A 27,049-nucleotide genomic window follows, 5' to 3' on the forward strand; every position below is an offset into this window, starting at 1 on the left:
TGGCATAAAAACCCAATAAATCTGTGTGATGTCAAGATAACAGGTTCAAAATCGTGTAAGAGATCCATAAAGGCAAACCAGCAAGGGCATTGTAAGAGATGGAAGAGGAAGACCAGTGGTATAGGTGGGACCATCCCACTGACGAGGGTCCAAAACACAATAAAATGTACCATAGGACAGGTGACAGAGAGCCTGCAATCTGTCTCTTCCTGTTTCGTGGTCAGCCACGACTTAGACCACTCTTCCTTTCCATGTCTTGCAACTGACATGACATTTGACATTTGTCCTGTGTCTATTGTCCTAAGTGATCAAGAACTCAAACATCTAAAACAGTGAACCCAAATAAAATTTCCCTCCTGGAGGTTGTTCTGTTGGATATTTGGTCACAGTTGGCACAAACGTAACTGGTTCAGTTGCTGTGAATCCAAGAGCTCATGAACTCCATGAGCTCTTGTAATTTCTTGTAATTGATAGAGGTATTTTTAATTAGATTCATACAATTCAATAGTTATCTTAGTTGATGTTCACAGACCATTTTACTGTTTCATTAAGATAGACTGTTTCATTATTATCACGAGAAATATTTTACAGTCTGGCTAGCCTTGAATTCACTTTATATTCTTGACTAGACTCCAACTGAGCCTGTACTCTCTAAAGATGGGTTTGTAGACATGTATCCCCTGCCTTGATAGACAGTTTTTTTTTTAATTTTGCATATAGAGTTTGTATCTATTTGTCTAGGCAAACTCTGTTAGGACTTGCAATTTATTAGTGCTCTATGTTTTCTTGAGATTAATAGCATATGGGGTTTGTTCCTATAATTCATTTGTAAGTTGTTCCTATAGGTTTATGTGATTCATGATGTAATAACACCAGCAATGTCCTTTTTACTATGCAACACATACACTAGAATGTGACCAGACATTAAATATGGACATCTCCATCTGATAGCAACAATCTTTCAGCCCATAACAGAGGACCACACTTATTATAGTCTCAGATACACTACAGAATATAGGATCCACATGTTTTTAAATTAACTTTAATTTTCTAGGAGAATTTTATAAATTGAGGACAGAATTGCTGCATGTCTATGGCTGAATGTCTGGATTGTTTCCTAATATATAGACACTGGCAGAATATAAAGTAAACAATATTTGTTTATCAATATGTTTTAAAGAAAATGGGCCAACATTTTAAAACAAAAACAAAAAAAAAAAACCCTTAAACTGGCTTCAGTTTGAAAAAATATCTCAGTGAATAAAAGGCTAATTACATATCTTCTGCACATGAAAACATAATGGTTTCAGGTCATGTCAAGAATATGAGTGGAGAAGAAATGAACTCTGTCACATCCATCCTTTCTCTCTCTCAATAAATGCTACAAGCCTATTCTCTGAGAATGTTTTGTTTTCTGCTCACTAATTGCTCAGAAGAAGCAGAGTACCCTTGTTATTTGTCTGTCTTGAAGTTTCACTTTACCTGAAACTTTACCTGATGGCAGGGCGCACTAACTCTGTACCCGGTGCTGAAAACAGATCGCGCCTCTCCGTAAACACCATCACTTAGGAAAGCGACGCACAAAGGAAACTTGAGATTAGCTGTTTCTTCAAATGGTGCAGCCCAAACTTTACAAACAAAATGTGGTCTGATCTTCAGTTCAGTCACCAGAGAAGATTTGTGAAAACCCTCTTCAGTAACTGAAGTGTTCAATACCTTAGTTAGAAGTTTAATGTTTCCAGGCTTATGAAATGCACCTCTATTGTAAATGATTTATATTTCAGATAGCAAGTTATTTTAAAGCTTATAAACAAGATGCCTACTTGAGGTACAAGTTGTAAATATACAAATATTTAACTTTCCTTTTCCTGGGGAATTGAGAAGTCATGCCCATATTCTCTGGTTATACTCGAAAAAATTAGGATTTTTGGTTTTTTTTTTTTTTTTTTTTTTTTTTTTTGTCTTTTAAACTTACCATGTTCTGTAATCGCTCATAAACTGCAAGCTTACACATAATCTTGAAAATTCTGCAACTGCAATACTGTAATTGGAATAAAAATATCATTGAACACATATACACACATGGGTATGTGTCATTATGATTGATACTAATAAACTGATTTGGGGACAGGAGACTGATTCTGAAGCTAAGCGTTAAAAATGTCCAAGGATTAAAAGAGCAAACAAACAACTAATGCTGTTTAAAGCACATCGGAACTATTTGCTTGAATTAGGTAATTATATTCTTGGGAACCTGGGATGGTCTAAATTTTGAAAACAAGCAAAGGATTGTACCTAGCCTACAAATATTTGTAAAAACTAATTGTATATGCAGCCACTAGACATTTAATAATCATGGAATGGAATTATTACACTTTTTTACAGTAAGGTTGCATGTTCTACAAGGCCAGACAATCTACTTTGCAAGTAGGTGTATGTAACCCGTCTTTGCAGGAGCCCCCAGTATTTTTCAAGCCTAAACCATTTTAGGGCTTCCCACATTAGTAGTGAAAGAGGACAAATTCAAGTTATTCCATGTAGAAACAGGAACTCAAAGGACAGGCCTAAGACCTACTTCCTATGATTTTCCTCTGATTAATTGTGAACAGCCTTGTTTACTTAATTTTTTACATACTAAACAAATGTTTGATGTTGTTGTTGTTGCTGGTTATGTTTAGCACAAACTCACAGACCATATAAAATTTTGATTTACTGAAATGCCAAAAACATTTTTACTGCATTACATTGCTATTATTTATAAATATACATGGTGATTTAACTGTGACTTGGATAAATTGTAATAAATAAATAAATAAATAAATAAATAAATAAATAAATAAATAGATAAATAAATAAATAGAAATGTGCTTTTTCTGTTGTGCCCCAGGGACAGTGTATTTATAGTCTTCTTGACTGGTTCCCTCCTGTTCTGCTTGTTTGTCAGGGTGTCGGAGTTGCAGTGACAAAGTATGGAGGGACAGGAAAAACTCTTAGAAGACAGTTATGATCTGAATCTCAAACATCCAACATAGGCTCATTCTTTTTACCGCTTGCTCTCCAATGTATATGGGGCCTTACACATAAGGATGAGTTCCATCCAACGTGATGGAACTAGGTAATGCAGGGCAAGCTTCAGGAGGTTATGCCGGCTGCTCGTCCCAGTCCAAACATCTCTGCTTCTTGATCAGCCATAATGTGAAGAGCCCCAGCCTCACACCTCCACTGCCCCAGGCAACTCTCACCTGACGACTGAAATCTCTCTAAAACCATAAGCTAAACTCAACCCTTTCTTCCTGCGGTCATTCCTGTCGGGAATTTCTGCCACAGCACACAAAAGTAGCCAGCTCAAAGAAAACAAAGCTCTAGCAGCGATAAGTTTATGGAAGGCAAATCAGGAGTAGTATCTTCCTATAAAAAGAGAGAACTTCTCTATAGAAGCAGGGCTGGTGACAAGGTTCAGTAGATAAAGGCATACACCACCAAGACCTGACAGTCTGAGTTTAGTCACTACAGCTCACATAGGAGAAGTAAAGTGCAGATTCCTATAAGTTATCTTTTGGAGTCCACAGGCACCATGGCAAGTACACACATACACACACACACACACACACACACACACACACACACACACACTAAATAAGTAAATAAATGTAAACAAGTAATTTTTTTTTTTTAGTTTTCAAAAACTTCCAGAGAGATTTAAGAAAAAAAAAATGAGTAAGAAAAAAATGAAGCCTCATAGGTACCAAACATATTAGAAGATTTAGCTCTTAGCCTGAAGCCTAGCAGAGCTCTTAACATTAATACAGATAGTCTTTCCCTGTCTTGATGGTGCTTACATCTTGTTTCACATGTACTTTATGCTCATTGTAACTAGCAAGATTTTAATGCATACTATCAAACCTTTGAAAAAAATCAAGTACTGACAAAAATGTATTCATATACTTTTATGCAAAAATGTTTTTAAAATCTGTATATTTATCTCTGTTTTTTAAAATAAAGTTTGGTTAAAACAGAAAGAAAGAAAGAAAGAAAGAAAGAAAGAAAGAAAGAAAAGAAAGAAAGAAAGAAAGAAAGAAAGAAAGAAAGAAAGAAAGAAAGAAAGAAAGAAAGAGGAAGCCCTAAGCCTTTGGAGCCTGGGGTCTAGAGCAGCCTGTAATTCCCTGGTGGGAACAGACAGAAGGAGAGTTAAGCAGATACTAAGAAGGCCGTAGAATTTAAGCCAGTTTTTAACTCTGCACAGAAATTTTGGTCAGTACTAGAAGTTAAACTGGAGTAGCTATTTTATATTCAATTCTGAAAGAATATGGTGTTTGTTTCATTTCTTTGTTCTGTTTTCAAACTTATTTTTCATGATAGGCCTTTCAGTAAAAGAATCATGAATAATTTCTCAGGGTCCCAGTATCATACAAGTTAGAAAACACTACTGAATTAGGAAGGACTGCATTTTGCAAGTGGAATAAACCCAAATAGTAAAAGACACTGTGTTAATTTTCACTAAAGAAGGTACCTCAAGTGATGTCACCAGGAATCAAGTGCTCTTGGCATCCTTCACAATGGCTTTGTTTAGTTTCACTTTGATATGAATATCATACAACAACAAAAATGGTGAAAAAGAAAAGAAGAAAAAAAAAAGCTTTTGTAGGTTCTGTAGCTTCCATCTAAGGTAGCTACAGATCTTCAGAACAAATCGTAATTAATGGCAAATAGCAAGTTTACTGGTTCATGCAACAGAAATCCAGAAGTGATGGCAATTTGGATATGATTTGATCAAAATTCTGGGACATATTTAGCCTCTCTCCGTGTGTCACTGGAAGCAATTTTGATGGTTCACATCCTTGTAGACACATGACACCAGAGCAAGATGACAAATCTTTGACTAGTTGGATAGGAGTCCTATATTCCATAAATACCAATGTCACCCATTACCTATCCTGAATTTAGCGTTGAATTCTGCTGACTCGTTTCTAGTAAGCTGGATAACCCTTTAGACACGGAGTTTTGTTAGTGCTACCCAAGCCCCGTGGCACTGTATGATAGAAAAAAGGTAAGACTGAAAAAGACAAGGTAAGGGCCTGAGGTCCCAAAATGATAAATTATATGCTTGCTGTTTTATTAAAAGACCTGGGGCTGGAAGTTAGCACAGGAATAGCTCTCAGATAAGACTTTCTCAAACCTCAAGGTCTTCTAGGTTCCTCTGGACTGAGAGTGGACGCTGAAAGGATCTCTGTAAGAAGGAAGGTGAGTGGAAGGGAATCCAAACAATAGCTGCATTCTGCTAAGGTACTCCACAGACCCTTGAGCTTTAGTTCCAGACTGCCAGAGTAAAGTACATTTCTCAATAAATCAAGTCACAGAATGTTCTGGTTTCCTGCACCAGTGCACATAAAAATTATTTATTAAGCACTGTGTCTACAGAAGCAATGTACATAAAGACTTGGTTGCTGAAGTTCCAATGGCCATCTGAGCTTTTAGTGAGTCAGTAATTTTGCTATTATAATGTTGTGGCTCATTGTTGATGGGGACACATTGAGAACAACAATGATTTTTGTAGGGTTTTGCCTGTGGTGTTTTTAAAAAATGAAACAGCAATGAAGGTTGCTTTATCAATTGACCATTTCCCGAAGGATTTCTGAGTAACACAATGAAATTAGATAGCATTTTGTACCCAATCAAACTTCTTTTGAAAATTGAAGACAGTCTGTGCAAATCCTACTGCTACTATGTCAGCTAGATTGATACAATGACATAAATTGTCATGTTAATGTCTGTCACAGCATATTCACAAGGAGATTCTACCTCAAAAACAATAACAATTCTTTACCTATCTGTAAATAGCTACTCAATACCCTAAAGTTTCATTATAAAAATGTAGCAATTTAGTCAAATCTACTTTTAATTCTATTTCTACCTCATCTTCAATTAATTCTCCCACTGCAGACTTGGATCCCTGAGTCATTCATAAAGACCAGCACCACCTTCTTCCAAATGTCTATCCGAGTTTCTATTTTGACCCCTATAAGTAATCTCAGTGGATCTAGGAAGGTGAGTCTTTCTAAATCTGAAGCAGTGGGGAAAAATCTAGTTTCTGCATGTGTGTGTAGTGTATGTATATGTGTTCTGTGTGTGTGTGTGTGTGTGTGTGTGTGTGTGTGTGTGTGTGTGTCAGAGGCTAATATCAGCTCTTGTATTTCCTACTTGTTTTAGTTATGTTTTGTCTTGCTTTGTTTTTTGAAACAGTGTCTCTCGTTGAATCTGGATATCAACACAGAGACAAGACCAGACGCCTAGTGAGTCCCAGGAATCCAGGTGCTGCAGTACTCCAGCACCAGGATGCTGAATTCACAGGGTCCGTGTGGCATTTCATTTGTGTGCTAGGGAATCTGAATTCAGGTCCTCGTACTTGTGAGGCAAGCACTTTTAGCTGAGCTAGCTCCTTAAACCCTTCTAGCTATAGTCTTAGGAAATGTAATTTGGTGAGGGATGGGGGTACATGCCAGAAATCCCTGTAGTTAGAAAGTAGAGGCAGGACTATTGGTTTAAGTTAGAGTACAAAGTGAGGTTTTGTTGAAGAGTACGGTTAAAAAAGTAAAAAGAAAAAAGATAAAAAATATAAAAGAGAAAGAAAGAGAGAAAGGAAAACGAAAAGGGCAATATAATTAAAGTTCAAAGTGAACCCTTTATCTATGGAGTGCAGATTAGATGTTTCATTAGCAGAAATGAAGAAACAAAATACTTCTCCATCAAAGCTCTTGGGTGACCAAAGCCTAATCTTCCTGAGCAGTAATACTATGAAAGAAATCTGCTTGGTTGTTTTTTGTTTGTTTGGTTGGTTTGGTGGTTTTTTTGTTTTTTTGTTTTTTTTTTTTTTTTTTTTTTTTTGTTTTTTGTTTTTATTTTCTGCGAAGTAGGTCTCAACAGTGGGCTTATAATATTTAGCAAACCATATTGTAAACAGATGTGTTGCCATCCAGGCTCTGTCGTTCCATTTATAGAACGCAGGCAGAGTAGTCTTAGTATAATTCTTAAAAGGCTGCAGGCCTCTCAACAGTAACTGAGCACTGGCTTCTCCTCTGGGGGAGAAAGTAGTCTTACATGACACCTTCCTCTGTGTGGGCTTCCTGCTCACACTGAGCTCTACTTAGTGAACCTACTGCAGCTTCTGCATCAGCACGTGCTGTCCCATCTTACAGAACCCTTACACCCAAGAACCTGACCTCTGCCTGCTACCTTCTACCTTTTCTCTCCCACTTTCCTTAACTCTCCACCTTCATAAATTCAGAGGTACTAAGGACTTCTCTGCTTTGGCTTTGATCCAAGGTAGTTCTGGAGCTGGATGCTCTCTCCAGACAACGAAAACGTCTTCCACATCAGCAATGGCAGATAACAATGTTTTTATAAACTGTGCATGCTCTCTGAAGCAGAACCTCTCATTTCTTCCAGAGATGTTCTCTTCTCAGACATAGCTTGACAAATCATATGGTGCCAGACAGCAACTCTTAGCTTTTGATATATTTCCCTCAGCTTCCTAGTATTATTCATCTCTAGGGTTTTTTTCCACGCGTGCATGTGCATGCATGCAGGATTTGAACCTAGAATCTCACATATCCTAGGCAAGCCTTCTAACCACTGAGCGGTCCCCAACCCTTGTTTGTAGTCTCCATTAGAAGTGCATGATTCTTCCTTTCACTTGAACACACGGAGCTTTTAATTGGCAAAAAGTCACCATATCAGATATTATAATAGTAGTGAAAATATTTAAAATATTGCAACATTTACCAAAATCTGACACAAATATAAGTCAGCACTACTGCCCAAACTGTAGCAGATGTAAGTGATGACCAGACTTATTTGTAGCAAGGTTCAAATAAACTTCAGTTTGTTGGGCAGGGAGGGTGGTTGTTTTGTTTTTAATCAGTATCTGCAAAGTGCATTAAAGCAAGAGTAAATGATGTAAAAGCCTATATAGGCTTTTAGATCACATCTCTAATTGTCCTATTTTATGTCCTTGATGAAAATTACTCTTGTCTACTGACATAGACTGCTGACTAAAATAATTACATTTTAGAATTTTTGAACTGTAAAAGCTGAATTTTTATTTGTAACGTGGAAGAATTAACTAATATTTTCCAATGGGAAGTAATATTTGAGATATGTAATAATATTGCTATGCAAAAAGAAGTATCTGTTTTTTTTCTGGAAATGAAAAGTGTAAGAAAAAAATACAATGTAGGAGAGACTAAGTGAATAAGAAAGACTTTTCCAATCATTTGTTGCTGTGTAAATCTTAGCCCTAGATTTCAGAAGCCTAGGCACCATGATGCCTAGGACATGGGCTTAAGTAAATAAAAAAGGACACATGGCTGGTTTCTGGAGTTAAGAGAAATAATTAAATCAATTTTAATTAGAAAATATTAATAATAATTTGGTCATACATGCAATTTTTAATCCCAATACTTAGGAGTCAGAGGCAAGTGGATCTCTGTGAATTTGAGGCCAGCCTGGTCTACAAAGAGAGTTCCAGAGCAGTCAAGACTATAGCATGGAGAAACCCTGTCTTGAAAAATCTCAAACAAACAAACAGACAAAAATCTACAAAACAACAAAAAGAATTTTTTGTGATTGTTATTATAGGAGCTTTTCTGAACAAAAATTTTTAAGTTGAAGTTGATGCTTAAAATACTTTAAAAGCTTGAAGATTCAAGGATCTTCCAGGAAAGAATCAAAGTTAAAAACTATAACTTAAAAATATTGCCAGATACTTCCAAAACACCCTGCCTTTGCTATACCTGTTCTACTAACAAGTAACGATTGAAAATGTCAAAACAGCCCAGAGTTTGGAAAATTGTAAAAGTTGCAGAGTTATTCTGTATGCTTACACACAATCCAGTGCTGTGTTCTCCTTTTGTAGGTGGGGTTGAAGGTTCATGGATAAACACCCTCCTTTCTTCCTGCAGTCCTGAGAATGAGTGTGGCTGATGTGTAGGGGTCTATACAGCTAATGACAAAGTCACTCAGTATTTTCTATGTCACCCAAATTTCTCACTACAATGCTATATAGCTTGGTGGCTGGTTGTTTCTTTTCTTTCTTTTCTCTGTTTTTTTAAACACCTCAAGGTATGATTTTTATTCCTCAGAGAACCGAGGAGTTTAAAGTTTTTCCAACAGACATTTGTTTCTATGAATACATAGTTGTTGCTTAAGGAAGTTACTGACTGATTTCTCTCTCCAGTGAAAGTAAATCAAATGTGGAGAAGGAAATAACAGATAACCTGTTCTGTTCATTTTTAGTCTTAGAAGACATCTTGGAGGACTTCTCACATACGAAAGAAAAATTCAGCTGTCACTTTTTTTCTTATAATAGATAGCAAATACATTTTGGTATAATTAAAAAATTGAATTTAGAAAGCACATTGGGACTGCTGTCAGTTCAATTTATTATGTTGTTTCTGAGGAGCTCAGTGTTGGAAGACTGAGCTAACTCCTTGGGGAGGATGCATAATATTCCTGCCCTTAACAAAGAAGAAGAGCCCATAATGGTACAAAATAAAAATGCATGCGTGCTGTGCACTACTGAGCACAGGTATGCTTGTAAGAAAGGCTGTCTTAGTAAGGCATTCCCATGATTCTGTTTAATTTAGTTAATTGCTCAAACCTCGCTTAGGCTTCTCTCCTCCACCCAGACATGGACCGATGGGTAGGAGGACTTGTTAGCTTTGAGAGAAGTAAGGCATAATCTGTGATGAGATGCGCTATTTTCCTGGGCTGATTCACTGAGTTAGTGTGCAGTATGGGGCACTGGACCAGCGTGAGTATACCAGTAAGCACATAGCCAGTAAGTGCTTTGTAAAACCAAGTGTGATAAGTAGTCTTGACTGTCAACTTAATGGGTGTTAAATCAACATGGAGACAATGAGAAACCTCAGTGAGGGACTTTCTTTGCTCAGTTCATTGAGGTGGGAAACCTGTCCCTATATGTGAGCAACACCATTCTGTGGGCATAGGTTTGGGAGAAGATAAAAATGACAAAGAGCTGAACACTAATACCCATTGCGTTCTACTTCCTGGCTGTCACTCTGAGCCCCTTTCTATCATAGAAGTCTGTACCCTCAGACTGTGAGCCAAATTAAAACCCTTTTGTCTTATTTTTACTTTCCACTGTTGTGATTAGAAACACTGACCAGAAGCAACAAGGGGGAAGAAAAGGTTTCACTAAAGACCATCAGGGCAGAAACTCACACACACAGGGGAGAACACTCTTTACTAGTGTGATCCTTCTGGCATGCTCAGCTATCTTCCTTATAAACCCAGGCCCATTTGCCCAGGAGTAGAACTGTCCACAGTGTGCTGAGTCATCCTACATCAATCAGATAAGACTCACAGACATCACCAATCCTACTGAGGCAACTCTTCAGTTAAGGGTCCTTCTTCCCCGGAACCTCTAGATTTATGTGTTGACAGCTGAAGCTATGGTACCAAGTATTTTGTCACATCAAAAAAAAAGTAACAAAGCTGGAAAAATACATATATGATATATATCATATGTGTATATGTGTAAAGGACCACAACGTTACCCCAGAAGAAAATTGATGGCATCTAGAAGATGGGTGTATATATATGTGTGTGTGTGTGTGTGTGTGTGTGTGTATGTGTGTGTGTGTGTGTGTGTGTGTGCATGCACAGGTACATGTACATGTACAGGTATATATAATGGGTGTAAACACATAAATAAAACTATTTTAACAGGAAAATGAACTAGCATACCAAGTATGACCTTATGGTAGGGAGGATCTAGACTGTGAGATGAGTGGTAAGCAATGAATGCAGTTCTAAGAAACATGTAGAGCAGCTCTACTGGCTGGTTGTGTGTCAACTTGACACAGACTGGAGTTATCACAGAGAAGGAGCCTCCACTGAGAAAATGCCTCCATGAGCAGCTGTCAGTTGTTTTCACAATTAGTGATCAAGGGGGGAGGTTCACTACGTTGTGGGCAGTACCATCCCTGCAGTAGTCTTCAGTTCTATAAAAAAGCAAGCTGAGCAAGCCAGTAAGTAACATCCCTCCATGGCCTCTGCATCAGCTCCTGCTTCCTGCCCTGCTTGAGGTCCAGTCTTTTGGTGGTGAATGGCAATGTGGGAATTGTACGTTGAATAAACCCTTTCCTCTCCAAGTTACTTCTTGGTTACGATGATTTGTGCAGGAATAGAAACCCTAAGACAGCAGCATTCTAACATAAGAACATTGGGCCAAATAATAACTACAAAACAGCCTTTATTGTTCCTCATTGTAACTGAGACAAATTTTAATGTAACTTTTAAAGAACTTGACTACAAGCCCAAAACCATGTATACGAATTAATTACACCAATTAAAGGCTAATTTTCTGCTTGTGGAGGTAAAGCTAGAGGTAGGTTTTCTTTTTGCCACAGTACCTTAATAGAGACACATGGTCTCAAAGTGGACATATGCATGAACTGATTGTAGTGCTGCTTCACATCCTAACACAAATTAGAGGACGGCCTGGAGGATCCCCATGGAGACAACAAAGTAGGACCACAACTTTACCCCAGAAGCAAATTGATGGCATCTAGAATATGGGTTGTATTTTAAAACAAGACTTCTCTCCCTGCAGATTACTGGCTGGCCAAAACAAGAAGAGGAATGCTTGGAGAAGGTGTACTGAGCAAACAGAGAGTAAAAGAAAGTATTAGTGATGTATTTCACATCAATGAAGTATCCAGTTTTTCTCCTATTTGGGGGTTTAGTTTTGACTGTGCATTATTTGAAATCTGAGCGCCACTGTGATTAGCTCAAAGTTCTCTAGGACTTTAAGACTTCACATTGAAGAAAATGGGTAAAGACAGCTAGATTATCCTTTTTCATGGTTCTGTGGAGTACCAAAACTGTAGAAATATAATCAAGGGTACCATTTTTTTTTTAATTAGCAAGATTCTGATCTCCCTTGTCAATTCTTTAAGAGAGATGTGACTTTTAATGTAAGGGACTTATCACCTGTGTAAATTGCCTAGTCCCATGTGGTCATCTTTTGGGAGATATTCCCTCACCAACTTTTTCAGGGAATGTTCTCCCCACCAAGGTTAATGACTCCATTATAATTAGAAGCAGTGCAAGTCTGGGAGGTAAGGATATGTCTAGGGTCTAAGCAAAACGGTACAGGCTGAGACCTTCAGGACCCCAACTTTAGGCTGTGAGAAAGAACTCTGAATCCATTAGTTCAAGAATATATAATTTCCCAACTATGTAAAATATAAGGATGTAATATAAATTATATAAGGAGCTTCACAGACCTAAAAGAACAAAGGCAGCTGCACTATGAGCCAGCTTGTTAGAAAGATACTAAGGAAGGAGATAAAGATATTTAGGGAATGGTGATTTCAGATTGGGATCCTACCCAGATAAGTTTATTATTTGTGCTTACAAAGGCAGGCAGATTCCTGAGTTGTTGATGGTCAGCCTGGGACAAAGGGAGTTTAGTTCCATGCCAAGGCATACTGAGCATGGTCATCTCAGGGTGGGATCTCACCCAGCTAAACATATTATCTGTGCTTACAAAGACAGGCAGATCTCTGAAATCATTCGAACTGTTAAAAAAAAAAAGAAAGAAAGAAAATGTCATTGTCCTTTTCTAAAACCAGGGTGATGAGTTATGAATTGCTGATTTATGGGATAATCAGTAGGAAACCTGGAGTAATAATTGAATTTATATAAAAGTAAAAGACGGGGTTTTTGGTCTGCAAGAGATAAAAGATCTGTTTTTAGATTTATTTATTTATTTACTTTACTTTACTTACTTTAGAAAGAGAGTTCTCTCAAGCAGAGAGCTGTCAGAATGCTGTCTCAAGAAGAACACAGGCAGTCAGTGCCCAAGATTTAACTTTGAGTCATATTTTGTCCCTTCCAACATCCCTTACTTAGATCTTCTTTCCAACCTAAGACTGGTACCTGGCACTAAAATCCAAGTTTTGTCTTTGACTTTTATAGATGGCCATTGAAATCCTTCATCTCTTACCATTTATAGAAGAAAAACACTAAAACTACATAGTGTTTAAAAACTCAAACACTTCAGTTGAGAGTTCATCCTGGTGTAGAAACAGGTAAAAGTGTTCAATGCTTAAATGAGTATATACTATGTGTTAGGCATGTTGCAAACCATGGGTCAACACAATATATTTGGGTCAAATGTAGCTAGCTATATGTTTTGTTAAATACCATTTGTTGAAAAATAATAACTTTATTTTGTTTCCATATTGAATAGGAATGCTGTTGTAATGACACAACAGAACTGAGAAGTCAAAGATTTTTTGGACCACAAACATTAAAATATTTACTATCTTAGTCTTCACAGAAAACGTTTCTGATACCTGTTCTGAGCTCATTGTATGTATGTGTGCGCACATGTGCACACAAGCATGCACATATGTAAACATACATGTACATTTGTGTATATGTGTCCACCCACATGCATGTAACAATTTAGTGGAATAGGTAATGTTCTCTTTTGCTTTCTTTTAATAGTTATATTTGGACAAATAGAATTTAAAATGTTCTTAAACCCACAAAGCTAGTGTCATCTCTCTCAAAATTTTGAATATGGGTCAGAGCAATGTAATAAAGATCTTAATGCTAATAATTACCATTGATAAAGAGCACAAACGAAGGCTGAGATGAATAAGTTTGACATTTTGAGTCCAGAAAGTTCCATAAAGGTCCATGTGATAAAGGCTTAATTCTGCGGAGGATGTTATGAACTATTAACAATAGGCTGATATAAGAGAACTTCGTGTCACTGTGGGTAAACTCTTACAGGAGAAAGTAGAATCCTAACACTTTCCTCTTCATTGTCTTCACTTCTTGGTCACAAAACTGACTTTTCTCTGTTATGTCCCACCTGTCACATTTGCCCACCTTCTTACGTGCACAAAAGCAATAGAACTGATTAGTTATGGTCTTCACTCTGAAACTGTAAACCCAACCAACTTTCCTTTGTTAGAACCTCATTACCTAATTGTTTGCTATAATAACAGGAACCTAACTAGTACAAGAAGATCCAATAGTTCTTGACCAGGCATGAGTTTGACAGCCAGGATACATTGAGCAATGTCTGGAGATATATATATATTATTTCATAGCTAGGGTTTCTAAAGAGGAGGTTTCCACTGGATAGGAGCCAAGGATGGTGGTAAGAATCTGACAGTGCTTGGAAAATACCCTAGAATGAAGAATTAAATAGTGGAATGTTGGTGTTAATGTAACTGATATTAAATCCTCATCTGACCTAGTTAACTTACTATAGGCTAGCCTCTTCTAGGTTTTAATAATCACTATCTTGTTCATCTTGCTACAGGTGATTGGTTTTCAAATATGCATATAGGTCAGATAAAGAAAAATTAATATTAGTAGCAGACACTAAAGGCCCTTTAAGAAATGGAAGACCCTTTAGACTGTAGAGTACTTAGAATAGAGGCAAAAACCATTGCGCCTGGTGGAGACTCAACTCCCTCTCTCACCTACTGGTATTTCTGTAGACTACTGGTGCCAGCTAATGTGTTCTCTTCATCTTCACTTCCTTTCTCTGACAGAGGCTTTAGAGCTTCTGTGTCTCATGCTTCTGATTTCTTGATTATATAACCATAAAGAATTATTACTAGGAATGAAATAGCACAGATTTATTCTCTTACATTATCTGTTGCATTCTTTCTAACTAGCTTTGGTGTTCCTCTCCTAAGGACCACTATGGAAACATTATCCTTTCATAGATAATTCACAGTTCTCTTTCCATCTCAAAGTCCTTAATTTCAATGCATCTGCAAAATCCTTTTATTATTGTAAGTGGTGTTCACGGGTTCTAGTTAATTAGAATGTAGACATCTTTGGGACCTTTACCCTCTGTGCCTGAATCTCTCTGCCCATTTTCTTTACATTCTGTTGATCAGCTTATGCTGGCATTGATTGTTCAGTTCTGTGTCTACTTAAATTTCCCCACCTCTCAAAAATATCAAATTGTATCAGTAGGTTATCATACAACTCAAATGTTTTCCTTTATACCAAATCTTTACTTTTCATTACCTCATAAGCTGATAGCCATAACAGATGACTGCTAACAAATCAGACATTGATTCTTACCCCGGGATGTATTACAAAAGAAGTGAACATGTGGTACACAGCAATTGACAAGCAAAGAAAAGCTTATGGTGGTACAGAAAATCATCCTGCCTTCCAGAATCAATGCCATTTGATTCATTATCCTCCTGTTTTAAGATGCAGATTTCTTTCTTTCTTTTTTTCCTATTTTGAGCCTGCCCATATAACCTTTTGTTATTGTTGTTGTTGTTGAAAGAATGAGTACACATGTCCGTACATCACTGTGTGGCCTCCATTAGGGCTAAAGGGACTCCTGTTCCTTCTTTTATGTACTTTACCAGGAAAATAATGTAAGACACTTCTAAGGTATAAGTGTCTTAGCTGAATTATCTCCCTGGGCTCATCCTAGATCAGCTTACTTTCAATCTACCCACTGATAGATGAGCTCGATTAGTACAATATCACTAAGAAGTAAAGGTATAGTTTGATTTTAAGGTTTTTGTCACACAGTGAAAGCCAATAGAAATGGGCAGCTGTCTTCAGAGTGAGTCTTTAGATGTTCTCACTTTTACCAGTATGGGGCTGTGGAAATGTCAGGCATTCAATGCCATGAGCTTCCCTACAACAAAGAGGTGGTTCCCTTAAAGTCACAAACTTCACTCAACCTAGAAAAGTATACACCTGTAAGAAGAAATGCTTTTGTCTATGTTAAGTTCATGTTTAACAATTTCAATTCTTGTCTATCTAGGCTCCAAGTATTGCTGCTACATCAAATATGATATCTGGGATAAAAGACTTTCAAGTACCTTTTGAAAGAGAAAAATCTATTGGTATCTGAGATTGTCCTTGTTCCTTTCTATTATATTAAGCAACACTCAGAGACACCATGGAAAATGCAGGGTAGCATAGATACTTGAACACAATGGGGGTGGCACATGTGGATTGTAGAGCGATACAGGTTAAAACCAAGATCTGAGATCAAGAGTCCAGCTGGGGAAGAATCTTGTCTTTATGGGGTTGATAAGAAATGTCAGCATAACTATTACAGCATGCTGGAGAAGGTGCAGGCTGCACCAAGGCTCCTTCCATATCTACAGCATTCATATTCTCATGGCATAAAGAATGACCACCACCGTTTAGGGTGTTGGTAAGCATGGCAGCCACTCTTCAATGTGGTTATTATAAGTTATTTAGCAGTTTTGGCTTGATTAATCTTTAGTTAACATGTTTCTGTGGTAAACTATAGTTTACATGTTTCAAGGAAACGAGAGAACATTCCTGTAAATATTCTCAAGATAATAATGAAAAATTTCCAGGTACATGCTATGGCTCAAACCTATGAAAATATGTGGCAATAGAAAGGAAATTATAAGGTGTTTTCTATACTAAAATATGTCATAGGAGAATAATTATACAACTATAAAAATGAATCCAGGAAATTTTTATTCTTTAGGATAATAATCTCCAGCATAATAGAAATAAGATACCACAGCAGAATGTACATGTGTTTCTTCCTGTACTGGTGAGTATATCAAAGAAGGTAAATGAGGTGATGTCATAGGATACACTGTTTTATTCAGTTTTAAAGTCATTTAATTTACAAGACGGTGATGGAAAGCTAGTCAAATAAATTAAGACTCATGGGTATAAGTCAAATAATCAAATATTATTTTAATCCAACTATTCTTTGTTTGTAAATATAATTTTATTTTAAAATATTAAATATATCATAGCATAGAAAAAAGTTCTTTCCTGAGATATTGTGCTGGAAAACCTTAGGCCTTAAAACAAATCCTTAAAATTTTGAAATGGATAATATTTTCTTTTAATTTGATGTTTCATATGTGTACTATAAAACCACAACAGAAATGTCTCTTCTTCAGACACATAAATAACAATAAATACTTCTATAATCACCACCTTGAGATGAGTTTTTAATTGCTGTGATAGTAGCAATTCCAAAAATATGCTAGCTCTATTTACTTTGAATTTTATTCAGCATATGGGCATAGGAAAGTGTTAGCATTTTCCAATTCTGAGGATGAATGTGTTTAAATGTTAAAATAACTCTGAACAGTTTCATGTTTTTCGTCATGAAGTTTGAGAAGAAATGTAAATACAGAAACTGTGTCTGCCACTGTTGTTCTTTCTACAGATTTGATCAAGTTAGCAAAGACATGACCATAGTAGATGAATAATTTTGGCTTCCTACATCTACAACCTCAGTTAAACTCATGATGCAAAAGAATTTCTACCATCTATTCAAAACCGTTACACAATGTAGATATGTTTACCTAAACTTTGCTCATCAGTTTTGAATGTCCATTTAATGGAAGGTGAAGAAGTTATACCTGGTAGTGGAATATTAGAAATGAAGAAGCTCTGGTACTGGGTCTCAGTCTATACACTCATAAGAAATACAGATGTCATTTGTTTTATAATTATATTTAGTGTGTGGTGAGACTATTCTGATGAGGTGCAGAAGCCCAATCAAATCACTGGGGATTACTTCCCTGTTCTCCCAATGTTCATCATTTGCACAGTGTTGCATGTGTTAACCCCAGCATCATCAGAGGCAGCTGCTTTACCCTCTACCGTTTAGCAGTCAGTCTATCAAGAATAATACTTGGGGCTCTTACTTTTCCTGACAATAAAATATATCTAAGTCATGCCACAGATGTACTGAGGTACCTCACTTAGAGACTCTGACTTGCTCTGTTGCTTCAGCTTTATACCCCCTTAAGAACCTTGCTCAACGAGTTTGGAGTTCAGCAATTTTTAGTTCTCTTACGCACGATAGTATTACCCTACCCTTCTTTATCATGTTGGAGAAGTATTTTGAAAGGGCATCAAGTCAATCTCTCCCCGGACTTCTCTGGACTATGACACCATACCAACCTAGTGTTCTATTTGCATTCTGGGGCTGTACAAATGTATTCAACATTGAACTAACACTTCATAGCTTGGAATTCAGTTTTGTCTTAGGCACAATCCCCCAAGAACCTTAAGAAAAGTCAGTTCTTTTAGTCTCTGAAACTTATGCTGGATATTAAAGGAGTTAGATTTTATGAGGAAGTGTTAAAACGAGTGACTCTAGGAGTCAGAAAGCACAGAAAAAGTAGAGGCTAGTGCTATGAGACAGGGACATAGCTATTGATTCAAGAACAATACGGAGACTGGCTTGATTATAGAGTTAGCTTCTACAGGGAAATAATGGAAAGCAAGATTTAACACATTGGATGAGACACTCTTGGTTGAATTTTTCTGGGGTCTGGGCTAGTTTTTTTTTTTGTTTGTTTGTTTGTTTTTCTTTTGTCGTAATGAGTTTTTCCTCAGACTTTTGGTGGAAAACAATTTGTGGGAAGTATAAAGCAAAGAAGAACAGTTCTAAAATTTGTGATTATGGACACTAATTTTGATTTTAGTATAGTCAATAATGCTTCTTTCCTATCATCCCTCTATTAAATTTTTAATGAAGAGAGGTGGATTTCCAGTTCTCTGATAGACTTGAGAGTCTGTGAGATGATCTTCTATGGACCTCAGGGAGAAAAACTCAGCAAGAAGAGAGCCACAGACTTGTCCATAAAGAAAATCCAGCCCAAACCGAGACAGGTGAAAGAGAACCAGTCACCAAAAACTGTTCAAAGCCAATTGGAGCAGAGGTTCATAATGCTTCTGTGTTCGCCATGGTCCTATGGGAAACTTTCCTGACGCAAGGATTATTAGAGTGACAGCCACACATCTGTGGTTTCTTTCTTTCTTTTTATAATTGAACATCTTCTTTATTTACATTTCAAATGTTATCCCCTTTCCTGGTCAGCCCATCACATTCTCCCTCCCATGCTTTTATGAGGGTTCTCCCCCACCCACCCACTCCCTCCCACCTCCCTGCCCTGGCATTCCACTACACTGGGGCCTCTCCTCCCATTGATGCTCAATAAGGCCATCCTCTGCTACAAATGAAGCTGTAACCATGGGTCCCTCCGTGTGTACTCTTTGGTTGTTGGTTTAGTCCCTGGGAGGTCAGGAGGGGGCGGTGTCTGGTTGGTTGATATTATTGTTTTTCCTATGGGGTTGCAAACCCCTTCAGCTCCTTCAGTACTTTAACTCCTCCATTGGGGACCACATTCTCAGTCCAATGGTTGGCTGTGAGCATCCACCTCTGTATTTGTCAGGCTCTCGAAAAGCCTCTCAAGAGACAGCTATATCAGGCTCCTGTCAGCATGCTCTTGGCATCCACAATATTGTATTGTCTGGGTTTGATGTCTGTATGTGGGATAAATCCCCAGGTGGGGGGCAGTCTCTGGATGGCCTTTCCTTTAGTCTCCGCTCCATACTTTGTCTCTGTATTTACTTCTGTGAGTATTTTGCTCCCCCTTCAAAGAAGGAATGAAGTAGTCACACTTTGATTTCTTACAGAAGTGAAATCATCCTTTCTTTCATACTGTTTTGCCTCAGCCCAGCACACACAACTCGACTCAAGCCGTGCTGTATGCTGAGACAGAAGTTGCTGGAGACCTCTGTGCCTTAACCATTCTCAAATTTAACTTTGCCCTTGGAATGTCTTCTGCTCTTCACCTTTGTAGATATGCACAGGAGTATTTCTACCACTTTCCAAACCACCTCAAAGAATGCTATGCTTGCCATTTTAATAGTGCTATCTTGAAAGTACATGTGTGTGTGTGTGTGTGTGTGTGTGTGTGTGTGTTTGTGTGTATGTGTATGTGTGTGTGTGTGTGTGTGTGTGTGTGTGTACTGAAGAGCATAAGGGAGAGTGAGTGAATGTAGTGATATGAATTTTTGTATCCTACCAATATTCATAGGTTGAAACCTAATTCTTTGTGCAATGGTATTATGGATGGAATAAGTCATCATGGCATTGAATTAGACAGGGTGCTAGGAAACAGACTGATAGGATGAATGCGTGTGTGTATGTGTGTGTTTATACACCGTATATATAAAGAATTTATCATCAAATTATCTTACTCTGAAATAGTAACAACAGTTGTCTTACACTTGAGTGGCTGAGAACCAGTTGTTGCTTCTGTCCTTAAGGCTGGATGCCTCAGACATCAGAGTAATTCCACAATGGCTGTCTCACACCAGAATGGCCATGAACCCTGTAGTTGCCCAGTCCCTGAGGATGTGTACCTTAGCAGTTCAAATCTGGCCCTGGGAACCTGGAGGGTTTCAAGTAGCTGATGATCTTCAGTCCACAGCGGAACCCCGGAGATGCTATCAGTGGAGAAATCAACTACAGCAACCGGGGAAATCAACTCAAAAGCAAGAGGAAAGACCATGGGAGCAAAAGATAAGTCATCTTCCTTCTGCTTTGCCCTTTAAGCTGGGCTGTTTCTAGAAGGTGCCCCCCAAACACCATTTTGTGTGTGTCTTCTCACATCAGTTGAGGCAATCAGGACAGTCCGTCATTTGAGGCTCTCTACTCAAGTGATTATGACTTGTAGCAAGTTGACATGCTCTCAACAAACCATTAGACTGAGCGTGGAGACCCCAACGGAGAAATTAGATAAAGAACTGAGGGAGCTGAAGGGGTTTGCAACCCCACAAGAAGAACAACAATATCAACCAACCAGAGCTCCCAGAGACTGAACGACCAACCAAAGAGTTCACATGGAGGGACCCATGGCTATAGCCACATATGTAGCAGAGGACGGCCTTATCAGACATCAAGGAGAGGAGAGGCCCTTGGCCCTGTGAAGGCTCAATAGCCCAGTGTAGAGGAATGCCAGGGTGGGGAGATGAGAGGGAGCAGATGGGTGAGTGAGGGGAACATTCTCAAAGAGGCAGGGGGAGGGGAATGGAATAGGGGGGTTCCAGAGGGGAAACTGGGAAAAGGGGATAACATTTGAAATGTAAGTAAAGAAAATATCCAATAAAATAAAAGAAAAAAATCATCACAGGCCTCTTGAATGGTATTTGAAACTTTATAAAAGGGATCCAGGCCATCATCTAAAAACAAAAACATAACCCCCTACCCCTGAATTCACAACATGTCAGTACCTCAATTTTAAATCTCAGCCTCCAGAACCGTGAGGAATTTCTTTTGTTTGTAAGCTATCCAGTTTATGACATTTTGCTATGGTAGCCCTAATGGACACACAATGAAAGAGGGTTTGGGGGCAGGACACATAGAGGAAAATGGGATTCCCCTTCAAATCATTGAGAAATTAAGCCAGCAACAAGTGTGTGTGGCAAAGAAAAGTAATGTAATGACTAGTACCGAGTGGAGTATAGGGGCTATTTCTCTGCTGCACTGAGGATAAGATTATAATCAAGACACCTTAAATATGCATCATGAACTAAAAATACCAGTAATGACATTTCTATGAGTTTTGAAAGAAATCTCACATAAAGACAAATTTATGCACCAAAATGTTCATTGGAAGATTATTTCTAATAAACACTGAGACAAAAATATCCAAGAATTATGAATGGGGTAGGAACCGTTGTTAAAATATACTTACAGGTAATGGAAATTACATATCTATTAAAAATGATGTTTACAAATAGTGTTTAATTACACGGGTAGCAATTCTGATCACTACACTTAGAAAACTGTATTTCAAAGTTAAATGTGCAATAAGATTTTAGATATGTAAAATCATGCATTAAAATATAGGGATTATGTCAGAATGAAAGCAGTGGTGGGTGATTCTTTTCTCACCTTCTCATACTAATGTCAACACACTTTTAGCCTGTGAGTCTCTGCAAGATTTTTATAACATCATTCTTAATAAAATCTACTACACTCCCCTAATAGATGGTGATAATTGAACCACATATGTCACAATATAACGTCTTACTTTTCATTGACCCAATCCATTACTTTGTAAATTGTCTCTTTAGGAAATATTGCAAGTTCATGTTTTGATGTCTGTTTTACCTGTTTAAAAAATATTCGAAAACTAAAGTTTCAGGGTCCTGAAGAGATGACTCAGTCATTTTAAGTACCTGTTGGTCTTCCTGAGGTCTCGGCTTTCATTCTCAGTACCCACATCAGGCAGTTCAAAACCACCTGTAACTCCAGTTTCAGAGAAGTCAGTGCCCTCTTCTGAGTACCAACACTCATGTGGTACATATCCACACACACACACATTATACACGCAGAGATAATAAATAGACAAATAGCAGGAGAAATGCTGATATGGCCTAGAGAATGGTTTCCACGGTAAAGTCTGTTTCTGGAACCAACAACATCAGCACCACTTAGAAACTTATTAGTGATACATATCTTCAAGTATTTCCAGACATCTGCCTAATCATATGCTCAGGAGAACTGACCTTGCAATCTAAAATTTAAAATACCTGGTTGATTCAGATTCATAAGTGAATTCAGGATGTTCTGGCCAAGAGCAGGGGTAAGATAAATACCATGGTACTAAGACCAAATCTGCCCACATATTATCTGTGGATGTTTTTGAACCACTGTAGTGAGGGATAGTTTTGATAAACACATCAAGTCTGAAAGAACATAAACATTTAATGGAGGCTCCGTTAGGCTATGTGTTTCCTTAACATTAAAGGTACAAAAATATCTTGAGAGTTTATAGTTTGACCAGTGTAATTTGATCCAGTGTCTGTAAAGTTGTAAGTTCAACTGAGTATATTAATATAAATTCTACCAATGGTGAAATTTTGTGGCGAATATATGTTGACCATTCTTACATACTCATTCTGTTTCAGAAACAAACATTAGATAAACTATTTCTAAAAATGAAAATGGATCACAGAGGGTTGGTTTATCTAGCACTGAGACAAAATAAATCTAAAGGGTTCCACCTGCTGGTAGAAATAAAAAATTACTCCAAAATAAAATCTGCATTTAAGACATTGTTTGGTTTAACAGAAATGGTAATTTTGAAACTTTAATTAAAAAGGCAAGTGTATGGTTCATTTATTTTAAAGGAAAACAACAATTTTAAAGAAAAGAATAATCCATTTCATGGATATGAAAAGAAAATCATAGGTATAGTTCATAAAGGCAAACATTGATTTGTTAGACTAAAGTTTAAGAATATATAGGCCACATATTTCGTAAGAACTAAAATAATTCATCAACTAATTAATATATGGTAAAACTATATATAAATAATTCTGTAATACAATTCAGGATTATATGGCATTCTAAATTGCTAAACATTTCTGTCTTTAATTTAAAAAGCCATGAAACTATGTTATGAAATTATAAGAAACACATTTAGTGGTAATTTTACTTCTTAAATAGGCAGAATAGAAAGTCTGGCCAGAAGAATTTTAATTCGGTATGTAAAGGTGTGTTTATTTCTCAGAAATAAAAATAATCCTAATTTGTATGTAACTGGTCATTTGAACACGGAGAAGCAAGATCAAGCAAACCAGATATAAATGTTTCCCTCTCTAAAAGCCTTAGTGAAATAGAATTCTTGTGACTTAAATACACTCATCCAAAGGAGACTATTCAGTGACCTTTATGAAACTTAGACAGTTGTACAACTAACAGCTACTGCCCATTTGAGAACACATGAGCTCTCTCTCCTGTACCTTTGCAGTACTGGAATCCATACTTCTGGCCATAGAAAAATAATTAATATTCTATCTAAAATTTACCTTTATGGATATTCAATAGGAATAAAAATATATAATATAAATAGCTTTTAAGGTGTGATTCCTTCTACTTAGCATATACTTCGACCTTATCTTAACTGTAGCAAGTACTAATTTTCTCTCTGGTTGCTGAGTAATTTTTCTTTTGCATATTTTATTTAATTTTAACTTCAATGGATAAATAGCAATTACACATACTTAAAATATGCAACTTGATGTTTTGTTACATGTTTACATTGTGAAATAATCAAATTAGGGAATTTAAAACACCCATCACTTCAAACGTTATAATTTTTATGATAGAGACATTTAGTATCCTCTCCAATAGCTATTTAAAATTTTACAATGCATTGTTAGTTATAAGCCTCATGGCAATACAACACCAGACTTATTCATTTTTAAAATTTACTCGTATTCACTTTATCTTACGTGGGAATGCTTTGCCTGCAAATATGTCATGTGCACCATGTGTGTTCTTGATACCTATATAGGTGAAAACAGGGTATTGAATCTTCTAGAAATAATAGGGTTATATATATTTGTGAACCAGTATGTGGGTGCTGGAAATAAAAACTGAGTCTTCTGCAAGATGCCCTCAATTGCTAAGCTATCTATCTCTCCAGCCCCTTACCCCAACTTATTCTTTATACCCTTGGCTAATGCCTCATTCTCCTGGCCTCTCTAATTCTTTTGGTAATCACTATTCTAATATCTACACGTTTGGCCACTTTTATTTACCACAGATTAGAACAAATGTGACATTTCTCTGTGACTGGCTTCTTTGACTTAACGTTCTTCAGATTCATTCACTTCATATTGGCAAATGATGAAATTTCCTTTTCTCAGGCTGAACACTGTTTCATTGTGTGTCTATGTCCCATATTTTAACATCTGTTCATCCACTGATAGACATTCGGTCTGTTTTTGTGCTTTGACTATTGTGAATCATTCTGCAAGGAACATGTAAATGCAGACATCTTCCAGCATACGGATTTACTGATGTTAGTTCCTTTCATACACAGGTAGTAGCAAGACTGCTAGATCATAACATAATGATTATTAGTTTTTTGAGGATGTTCTATGGTTTGCACCAATTTATAATACCACTGACAATGTATAAGGATTTCATCTTTTTACATGTCATTGTTAAGATGATGAAAATCTTTTTGATACACAGTCTAACAGATATGAGTTGATGGTACACTGTGGTTTTAATTGGTATCCTATTGATAGAATATTGAATGTGTGTGTGTGTGTGTGTGTGTGTGTGTGTGTGTGTGTGTGTGTGTGTTGGCCACTATAATTTTAAATGGGGCTGTTTGTTTTCTTGTTACTAGTTAGAGTTTCTTATACCATTGTTCTATGTAGGATTTGCAAATATTTTCTCAAACTACGTTGGCCCTTGTTCAACTTAAATGCTGTAGTGTAGTCTTTATGTGGGTTGTTTTACTATAGTTTATTCTTTGTAGTATGTTGTATGTAGTGGTATAGTTGAACAGCCTGACTGTCTCTACATGTTTAGTAGATATAGAAACACTCCTGTGGCCCAGGAAGCAATTATTCATACAGAAGTAGTGCTGAAGTGTTTGCTGTGCATTTATTCTACTGACCCCAGTAAGTGTAGTATCATGCTTGGTATTGTAGAAAGGATTTATGGGAGTGTGGTGGCATGTGTCTTAGTTTAGCACCAGGGAAGTAGAGGCCGGCCACAGGCTGCTCTACATAGTGAGGCCCTGTCTCAATAAACAAAGAACTTATATGTCCGTTTACATGTCAGTCTATGGGTGATACCACTGCTTTATGCCTAGGAAGACGTGTTATGGAACACAAAACTGTTGAAACACAGTGTTAGCCTTCATAGGCCACAAAAAGGTAGGACTACTACAGTTAGCTCAGGATAGATATAGTACAACTGTGTGGCATTTCTGCTGTGTAGTATATACCTGTGACTTGAGGAATTGGTGCCAAGTTGGAGTATCTCCATCATGCCTGGAGAACATGCAAATCAAAAGAACCCTGAGATTCCACCTTACACCAGTCAGGATGGCTGACATAAAAAACTCAAGTGACAGCAGACCCTGTTGATTATGTGGAGAAAGGGGAACACTCCTCTATTGCTGGTGGGATTACAAGCTGGTACAACCACTCTGGAAATCAGTCTGGCAGTTCCTCAGCAAATTGGACATAGTCCTACCCAAGTACTCAGCTATACCACTCCTGGGCATATAACCAAAAGATGCTCCAATATATAACAAGGACACATGCTCCCCCATGTTCACAGCAGCATTATTTATAATAGCTGGAAGCTGGAAAGAACAGGTGTCCTTCAAAGGAGGAATGGATACATAAAATATGGTACATTTATACAGTGGTATACTACTCAACATTTAAAATCAAAAACTTCATGAAATTATTAGGCAAATGTATAGAACTAGAAAATATCATCCTGAGTGAGGTAACCCAATCACAAAAGAACACACATAGTATGCACTCACTGATGAGTGGATATTAGCTTAAAAGCTTGGAATACCCAAGATACAATTCACAGACCACATGAAGCTCAAGAAGAAGGAAGAACAAAGTGTGGTTGCTTCAGTTCGTCTTAGAAAGGGAAACAAAATATGCAAGGGAAGGAATATGGAGACAAAGTGTGGAGCAGAATCTGAAGAAAAGGCCATCCAGAGACTGTCTCACCTGGGGATCCATCCCATATATAGACACCAAATCCACACACCATTGCAGATGCGAAGAAGTGCTTGCTTATAGGAGCCCAATACAGCTGTCTCCTGAGAGGCTCTGTCAGAGCCTGACAAATACAGAGGCAGATGCTCATAGCCAACCATTAAACTCAGAATTCTGTGTAGTATATGCCTGTGACTTGAGGAATTGGTGGAGGAGTTAGAGAAAGAACTGAAGGAGCTGAATGGGTTTGCAACCTCATAGGAAGAACAAAATTATTAACTAACCAGACCCCCTAGAGCTCCCAGAGACTAAATCACCAACCAAAGAGTTCACATAGAAGAAGCCATGGCTCCAGCCACATATGTAGCAGAGGATGGCCTTGTTGGACATTACTGGGAGGAGAGGCCCTTGGTCCTGGCAAGGCTCTATGCTCCAGTGTAGGGAAATGCCCAGGGTGGGGAGGTGGGAGTGGGTGGGTGGGGAAACATTCTCATAGAAGCAGGGGGAGGGAGGATGAGATGGGGGGGTTCCAGAGGGGAAACTGGAAAGGGGACATTTGAAATGTAATAAAATAAAGTATCCAGTAAAAATAGTGGATTCAATTCATGTTAAAATCTGGGAGCTATGAGAAATGCAGTCACTAGTAGGTTCAAGTAATCTG

The 27,049-nt window shown here is 37.5% G+C and overlaps 1 pseudogene across 1 annotated transcript in view; it reads left to right on the top strand.

Annotated features, from left to right (window-relative positions):
• The first annotated feature begins 3,105 nt into the window (after positions 1-3,105).
• LOC308422869 (shugoshin 1-like) overlaps positions 3,106-27,049 on the top strand; it is a 30,122-nt pseudogene continuing 6,178 nt past the window's right edge. The window contains exons 1-2 of the transcript in view: positions 3,106-3,231; positions 5,941-6,045. The product of the transcript in view is annotated as a shugoshin 1-like (transcript). The remainder of the gene's footprint in view (positions 3,232-5,940; positions 6,046-27,049) is intronic.

This window comes from Micromys minutus, assembly GCF_963924665.1.
Source record: "Micromys minutus genome assembly, chromosome: 7".
NCBI lineage: Eukaryota > Metazoa > Chordata > Mammalia > Rodentia > Muridae > Micromys > Micromys minutus.